Below are 8,824 nucleotides of genomic sequence, written 5' to 3'. Positions count from 1 at the left end.
AACAGGATTCTCACTATTAATCTACTTCCTGTAATCTACATTTTCATGTTGGATAGTGGGCACATCATTACCTAGGGCTGTCCTAACAAAGTACTGCAAACCTGGTGGCCTCAAACAACAGAATTGTACTCTCTCCCAGGTCTGGAGGCTTGAAGTCTGAAATCAAGGTGTTGCCAGATCCTGCCCTCTCAGAACCCTGTGGGAGAGGATCCTCACTTGTTTCTTTACAGCTAAGGCAAGCTTAAAGGACCGGACATTGGGATTCCTCTTCCCACTGCTGCACTTAGCATAGAGATGAGTTTTGTGATTTTCTTCCCAACACAGAAGACCTTTTATGTCACTTTGCTGAAAGCTAAGCCCCTCCTACCTCCTCCCTGCCCCTTCCCCACTGCTGCACCCAGTAGGGGATTTGCATAGTGTCCCCTAGGGAGGACCTTCCCTTGCAAGTGTGACATAAAAGACCAACTTGAATCTTGCTTGGACTTACCAAGACTTCTCAGTTCAACTTCTCAAAATGAGGATCCCTGCTCAACTCTTTGCACTGCTAATGGTTTGATTTCCTGGTAAGGACAGAATGGGGTGAGGAAGAGAATTAGTGGAGGTGGAGGGTGAGCTGTGAGGGCACAGATGCTTCCAAGTGTATTCCCTGTGCCTGTAGCAGGCGTGTGACTAGTCCTTCGGGCATGTGTAGATCTGGGAGAATGAGGAAGATTCGAGAAGGAACAAGGACATGTGTTCTGGTGGGGACTGTGACAGAGAAGTGGTGGATGCTGTTAGCAATGATGAGAGGCCTCTCTCCAATCTCAGATTGATTATTGTGATTGTGCATTTTTGGTGCACACTCGGAGCCCCAAGTAATGGGAATAAAACAAAGTAGTGTTTTAGCTAAACTATAAGAGATAGAAACAATGGAAATCATTAAAAATGTTTGTATGTAACTTGGCACTTGTCTCTCTTCATTTTAGGATCCAGCGGGGAAATTGTGATGACACAGACCCCACTGTCCCTGCCCATCAGCCCTGGAGAGCCGGCCTCCATCTCCTGCAAGGCCAATCAGAACCTCCTGCACAGTGATGGAAAAACCTATTTGACTTGGTTCCGGCAGAAGCCAGGCCAGTCTCCACAGGGCCTGATCTACTTGCTTTCCAAACGTTTCTCTGGGGTCTCAGACAGGTTCAGTGGCAGTGGGTCAGGGACAGATTTCACTTTGACCATCAGCCGGGTGGAAGCTGATGATGTGGGAATTTATTACTGCGGACAAAGTATACAGTCTCCTCTCACAGTGGTACAGGCCCGAACACAAACCTCCTGCCTGGGGTCCTGGCTGCCCCAGTGAGCAGCTTCTCTGGGGAACTCACAGGACGTTCTCTGAGTCTGTGTGACAGGAAGGAGCTGGAGGCCCTGGGGGAGCAGCTCGCAGCTGGGCGTCATGCTCCTCATGTTGAGGCCCCAATAGCCTCCCGCCTGGCATGGTAGAAGCTGCAGGGAACTAAGGGGGTCCTCTCCCATGAGGAGCTGGTTATAGTGAAAGGAGGAGCTCCCGTGGGCTCCTCTAATACTCTGTGCTATGCCCGTGTGTCTCAAATAAATGTAACCACTCCAGTAACCAGACAGGTGACATTGATCTGGGACAGAAAAGTGAACACCTATGGAACAAACAGCTTATGCTCTATTTACCATAGGACCATTTGCTAATATTGGTAATATTAGTATTTTCTCACCATCTCCTTTCCTACTTCTCTACTACTTGCACTATCTGTCTTTTAATATGTTCAGAGAACAATCTGCACAAGCTGCCCTCAGGAGAGTCTGGGTGGGAAAACTCAGTAGAAATATCTAATTCTGATAAAATCAAAATAAGCATCTCAAATCATTGGTTATTATAACATTCCAATGCCAATTGTCTTTGATTTCCTTCAATTACATTTGTCTGAGTGAAAAGGGGTTTCTTGCAATTTCAAAATCAGGCTTTGAAAATAAACAGTAAACAGTTATAATAGAGACAAATAGTACCTTTCTACATCACAGGAAAGGCCAGAGTATATGGGATTTTTCCTTCTCTCCTAAATGGTAAGTAAGGGTGTTAAATACATTGAAGTTGAACGCTGCTGTAGATATGATGAATCTGATTCTCTAGTATAGTAAGAGAAGATTTTGAACAAAAAATAAATGAATTATTTTCAAATGATGTGACCACTAACCAAAAATTACCCTGAATGATAAATGTTTTATAAATCTATAGAAAATTTATGCATGGTATAGATTCCATTCAAGAGTGCAGCAACATCACCCCTGACCCCACAATTGGTCATGTCGTTATGTCATCACACGTATGATGGAAGTAAAGTGATGAAATTGAGAGAACAATGGATCCTAGTTCTAGTTGAGAAAATAAAGTGTATTAGAGATGATCATCCCTTCCAAGATAATGAATATCATGTCAAGGACAACTAAATGCAATGGGTCAATTCTGGAAGCTTTGACGGTGTGTGGAAAAATGCATCTACAAATACAGCATCCTGGAGCCCACGGACCTTGGAGTTTATGACACTTAATAAAGTAGACAATGAATTTTAGATCACTGATAAAAAATTATATGAAATTAAATTAGAAAACAAAATGTTATTTAGAATATTGATAAATGCATGATGAGATGGAAAGAGATTATGGCAGCACTGGGAGCAAACACAGTAAAGCAGGAAGACCTGATGCTCAGCAGGGTCATAGTCTTCTTGCTCCCACATGATTGATGGAACCTTGTGATCTGGAATTTATGCTTCCATGTCAGACAGGAGAGAAAGTCCAGCTCCCTCAGCGTGCTGACGTAGATAAAGGAATCCTACATGATGCTCGTATCTCAAAGGTGATGTACTCAAAATAAAATAGTAAAAAGTGATGTTATAAATGACATAAATGATGTCATAAAAGTGAGAGAGGACACCAAGGAGAATGAGAACACAATCAAATTGACTGAAACACAAAAATCTTAAAATAGGGTTGACTGAATAGAACAAGATTTCTCTGTCTCTAAGGTAACTGTCCTGGGGTGGGAAGGCTCCCTTGGTTAGGGAAGTGGTTTTGCTGCATCAGGTCTTTTGGGTTTTCCCCAGCTGGTCACCTTGTGTAGAGATTAGAGACCCTGCTCTTAATTTCTGCCCTTGGTTTAAAAACTCATTCCTTATTTTATTTTGACATATTTAAACATTTTCTCCACACCCATCAAATTTACAACCCCAAGATCAAGAGTCATATGCTCTCCTCACTGAGCCTACAAGTGCCCCCAAACCCATTTATCTTGTGCTTATGGTCACTGTATCAAAATGCATAGCACATTTGCAGGAGAGTCTCCAGAAGCTACAGGATTTCATACCCCAGCAGACTCCCTTGAGTGATGTCATATATGGTAGCATTAATGGTTGCCATAATCACGAGTCTATTATTACATGATCTTCTTCTCAGTGTAGACTCCTTGTCCCAACCAGTACTCCCATCAAAACTCTGTGAAGTCTTGGGTGGTGATGGCAGCTGAGCCTTCTGGTCAGGAAGGCTTAACTTATCTGGAACACAGTTTATATCTGTCCTTCTGGGGCAGACTTGAGCTGTCCTCAGTGGAATCGTCCAGGAATACTATTCATTTCCTCCTTGTTTGCATAGTCGACATGAAATTTGTCACATTTTGCAGGAGTACAACATAGTCATTCAACAATTCTACACATTATTCAATGCTGACCACATAAGTGTAGTCCCCGGGGGCCAGTGTTATTCCATTATTACTGATTATATTTCCTATGCTGTACTTTTCATATCTCTGACTTTTTATTTTATAAGTGAAACCTTGTACCTCGTGACTCCCTTCACCTCTTTCACCCGTCCCCTCACCACTCTCCCCCTGGCAACCATCAGTGGGTTCTCTGGAGTCATGAGTGTGTTTCTGCTTCTTTGCTTATTGATTTGCTTTGTTTCTAGATTCCACAATAAGTGAAATCCTGTAGTATTTGGTTCTGTCTTATTTCACTGAGCATAATACTCTCTAGCTCTATCTCTGTTACTACAGATGGCAAGATCTCATTCTCTCTTATGATGGAGGATGATACCATGGTTTACATATACCACATCTACATCCATTCCTCTGTGATTGTATACTTGTGTGGCTTGCATATCTTGGCTTGCAAATAATGAAGCAATACACACAGGGCCACATGTATCTTTTGAATTAGTGTTTTTGTGTTCTTCGTGTAAATGCCCAGCAGTGGAATTACTGGATCTTATGGTCCTTCTGTGTTTAGGTTGTTGAAGAACCTCCACAATGTTTCCACAGTGGCTGCACCAATTTTCACTCCTACCAACAGGGCACAGGGTCATTTTTCTCCACATACTTGCCAACATTTGGGATTCCTTGTCATTCTGATACTAGCCATCCTGCCAGGTGTGAGATGTTATCTCATCATTGTCTTGATTTGTATTTCCCTGATGATGAATGATGTGGAGCATCTTTCTTGCATTTCTTGGGGTCTGTATGGAGAAATATCTATTCATGTCTTTTGGAATATGGTACATAATTTTAGGTGCTCTCGTTCTTCTGGACTTGCTTCTTTATTTTTAAAATCCAGGTTTGGAAGTCAGAAAACTCTCCTTTGGTTTTAACATGCAGTGGCAGAAACTGCTAGAGGATTTTGACTCTAAGCAAAGCTCTATACCCAAACAAGCTCCTCTGTAACAGCAGCTGTAAGGTTTTACAGGCGAGATACACAGGACACCAGGCAAGATAGACACAAGGCAAGGTTTATTAAAGGCTCCTTCGGGCGAGGTTCTGTGACTCAAGAGAGGTGAGTTGGAGAAGTCGCGCCTTGGAAGGGGTCGAGTGGGTCTTTTATTTGGATTAAGACAGGGCATAGGTTTACAGCCATATAAGGTAAGGTTTTTGGTGATTGGAGGGTAGGGGGGAGTACTGATGTTCCTTTTTCCTGCATAGATATTGGTTTACTTATGGTGACATGTCCTCGGCATATTTCCTTCTGGCAGGAGAGTCATGGGTATAGGAAGAGGCCTGGAATATGACGGCCTAGGGCCATTTTTATTGTTCCTCCTGCATTCCTGGGGCTGTCAACCTAACAGTGGTCACAATACACACAATTGAAACACTCAAGTTGTGCCCAGGGTACAAGGAACAGCAGGCACCTTGGTACCACAAGGAGCTGTATCTTCTCTGGCTTCCTATCTGTGAACATGGAAATGAGCCCTACTAGTAGGTTACATTTTTTGCACTTTCAAATAGTGCTCTAAGGATAAATGAAAGCAGCATCCAGGGGGCAGTGTGAGCTCTGGAGCTGGAATGCCTGAGTATAAACTCTGACTCTGAATGCTCCTGGGTGCTAACAGTAGGCCCTCAGACAACTGTGTCCATTTTCTCATCCATACAGGAGGACATTAATCATCCTAATCATAGGATTGCCTGAAGAGTAAATTAATTACTACAATACTTCCATCTGGATTTACCACATAATGCATCTACAACAAATGTTCAAAAATGAAATTCTGTTCCTTCTTTCAGAAAGAGACTCAGGGAACAGAGAGAACCTAGACAGGATGTTCACCAGTTTCCCAAAGGTTCAAGTGTGTGGTAATCTCCTATAAACTATCAAATAGACAATCTTCCTGCAAAAAAGGGGAAAGTGGTTTTTTTTTTTTTTTTTTAGCAAAGGGAACAGTCCACAAAATATGAGGCAGCCCATGAAAAGGGAGAAGATATTTGCAAATGACACTACAGATAAAGGGCTGCTATCCACGATCTATGAAGAATTTCTCAAACTCAACACCAAAAACCAAAACCAAAACCAAAACCAAAACCAAACAAAAAAACAAATAATCAAGTCAAAGAATGGGCAGAAGACATGAACAGACACTTCTCCAAAGAAGATATACGAATGGCTGACAGAGACATGAAAAAATGTTCAGCATCATTAGCCATCAGGGAAATTCATATCAAAACCACACTGAATACCACTTCAGAATGGTTTGGATGGCAAAAATCCTCAAGGCAAGAAACAGCAAATGTTGGAGAAGTTGTGAAGAAAGGGGAACCATCTTACACTGTTGGAGGGAATGCAAATTGGTACAGGCACTTTGGAAAACATCATAGAGTTTCCTCAAAAAGTTAAATATAGAGCTACCCCATGACCCAGCAATTATACTACTGCTAAGATATAGATGTAGTAAAAAGAAGGAGCACATGTACACCAGTGTTCATAGCAGCAATACCCATGATAGCCCAACTGTGGAAAGAAGTGAGATGCCCTTCAATAGATGAGTGGATATAGAAGATGCAGTTCATAATTTAGAGTGGAATATTATTCAGCCATCAGAAAGGATGAATACCCAACATTTACATTGACTTGGATGGAACTGGAGGGGATTATGTTAAGTGAAGTAAGTCAAGTAGAGAAAGATAATTATCATGTGGTTTCAATCATATGTAGAACACGAGGAATAGAATGGAAGACATTAGGAGAAAGAAGGGATAATGAAGTGGGAAAATTGGAGGAGGAGATGAAGTAAGAGAAACTATGGACACTGGGAAAAAATCCGAGGTTTTTAGAGGAGAAGAGAGTGGGTTAACCTGTGATGGGAATTAGAGAGGGCACGTATTGCAATGAGCACTAGGGTGTTATAAGCAATGAATCATGGAACCCTACATTGAAAACTAGTGAAGTCCTATATGGCAACTAACATATCATAATAAAAAAAATTTTTTTAAAACAGTGCTTTCATTGAATTATCTGAATTATAGCTTCATAAACTGTAAGGTCCTCCATTACAGGTTGAGCAGAGCACTCATTCAGTTTCAGACCAAACACTGGGAGACCTGCTGGACTAGCTGGAGTACTGGGACAGCACGGGGATGGGGACCAGCTGAGAGGTGAAGGGACACATGCAGAGGACACCCACAAAGCCCTAAACATGGCAGGCCCATCACCTTTGTGGAACTGGGGAGCAAAGCAGCAAAGAAAGGGGCTACTCTTGCCAGTCAGACTCTATTCAATATAGATTTGGGAAAACAGGTTGTGATTTCAGCATATATTGGTTTAAACCTCCTTAAAATTGCCAGATATGATCAGTGTAAGACACAGAAGAGGGTGTCCCTTCCCTCCATATTCATCGGGCAGTCACCACCCTGCCCCACTAAGACCGCTGAAAGGAGTGAAGGTGAGTTCCACTCAGACCGAGAACTTGAAGACCAGCCATCACTCTGCTCACAGTCCTTCCCAGGGGAGTGGGACAGCCAGTGGGAGAGTCTGGAGTCAGCCCCAGACAGCACACTGAGAGATCAAAATGAAATGCAATATATGCACAGAGGGACTGAATCGCTCTGGATTCCGATTCTCGTGACTCTGCAGTCTCTCCTTTCCTAAGCTGTGGAACAGCCAAATCTTGGATGGCCTCAGAGGTCTTTGGATCCCAAACATGATGGGGAAATCACAATTCAGAACTTAAAACTATGAATCACTACCTCATGTGGCCACACTCTGCCAAAGAACCTGGAAAGCAATTATTATTTGTTACAAGCCTCATAAATAATATATGTTTGAAAATACACAAGAAAGAAGTTCACTTTATCCTAGAAATGATACTTTCAGGAACAGGAAAAAAAAACCTCAGAATTACTCCCTCCATGTGGCCACAAGAGGGCGCACGGGTACCACGGGAATCCCGGATGACTCTGGCTGTGTCTGGTATTAACAACCAAGAGCACAGTCTGATGTTATAATGTTATTATTATTCCTTGTTACCACTTATTATTACATCTCAGAGATTCCCTTTTTCACCCAGGGGTAATGTCACATCTCCTCCTGCCGCCCATGTTTCCATTAGATTCCATGGCGACAGGGAAAATAGCACTTAGTGAAGGTTCCAAAATACCACATTTGATTCAGCAGAAAACAAGTTCCTTCCATCAAACACTGTCCTGGACAGAGTGTAACTCTGGGGAAATGGCCCACCCAGAGAGCACACATGAGAAAGACTTGTGGTGAGAGGTCCCTCTGGCAAAGGAAAGGAGCATGGAGTAGTCCCTGACGGGCCATCAGGACACCATGCAAGGTGCTCCTCACCCAGGTCTGAGAAAGTGGGAAGCCTGCAGGCTCTCACAGGCCCATGACCATGGCTTTGGGAGCCCATTGACGAGACTCACACTTGCTTGTATCCGCAGTCACCAGAGAACTGGTGTAGACTGGTTTCCCCACACTTCACAACTATGCACGCAGCCTCTCAGTGAACAACAGGGTGACTGGTGAAACAGGGGCTTTGGTTAGATTTAGACCAGTAGCTGCAGCCAGCATGGAAAACTGGGCAGAAGGGACATCTCTCAAGACCAAATCAAAAGTCACTTTGTGACTTTTTCTCTTTTAATATTGATCCTCCATGACATGTGGGAACCCTAAGAGTGAGAAGGGAGACTCACATTATTCACCCCCAAAATGGGTCTGGCCAACTGACCCCACAGTTGGACCATCCCAGGCATCTGTACATTCTCTTTAGACAACCAGTGTTTAGGACAGCGTGGCTGAGGCTGCTCACAGATGGTTCCATGCTGACTCTCTTCTCGGATCAGGCAATGCTGATCCCTGAAGGAATTACCCCTACTCTCCTTGACACCAGGAGCACAGGTCTGCTCTGCCCTGATCTCACTGCCAAACTCCCAGCCTCATTGCACATTTACAGGCAGTGCTGGGGCCCCAGGGAGAGTATTTTTTCCCCAAATCCCAAGTCAGACTCACTATATCCAGTAAGTCTGATTGGCCCTGCTCTGCCATCCTCCCTGCTGTAC

At 43.3% G+C, this 8,824-nt stretch overlaps 1 pseudogene; it reads left to right on the top strand.

Annotated features, from left to right (window-relative positions):
• The first annotated feature begins 514 nt into the window (after nt 1–514).
• Nucleotides 515–1,336, top strand: LOC131808424 (immunoglobulin kappa variable 2D-29-like; annotated as a pseudogene).
• The last annotated feature ends 7,488 nt before the right edge of the window (nt 1,337–8,824 follow it).

The sequence above is a fragment of the Mustela lutreola genome, chromosome 9 (assembly GCF_030435805.1).
Source record: "Mustela lutreola isolate mMusLut2 chromosome 9, mMusLut2.pri, whole genome shotgun sequence".
In the NCBI taxonomy this organism is placed as follows: Eukaryota; Metazoa; Chordata; class Mammalia; order Carnivora; family Mustelidae; genus Mustela; species Mustela lutreola.
This window is presented reverse-complemented; position numbering and strand designations above follow the sequence as displayed.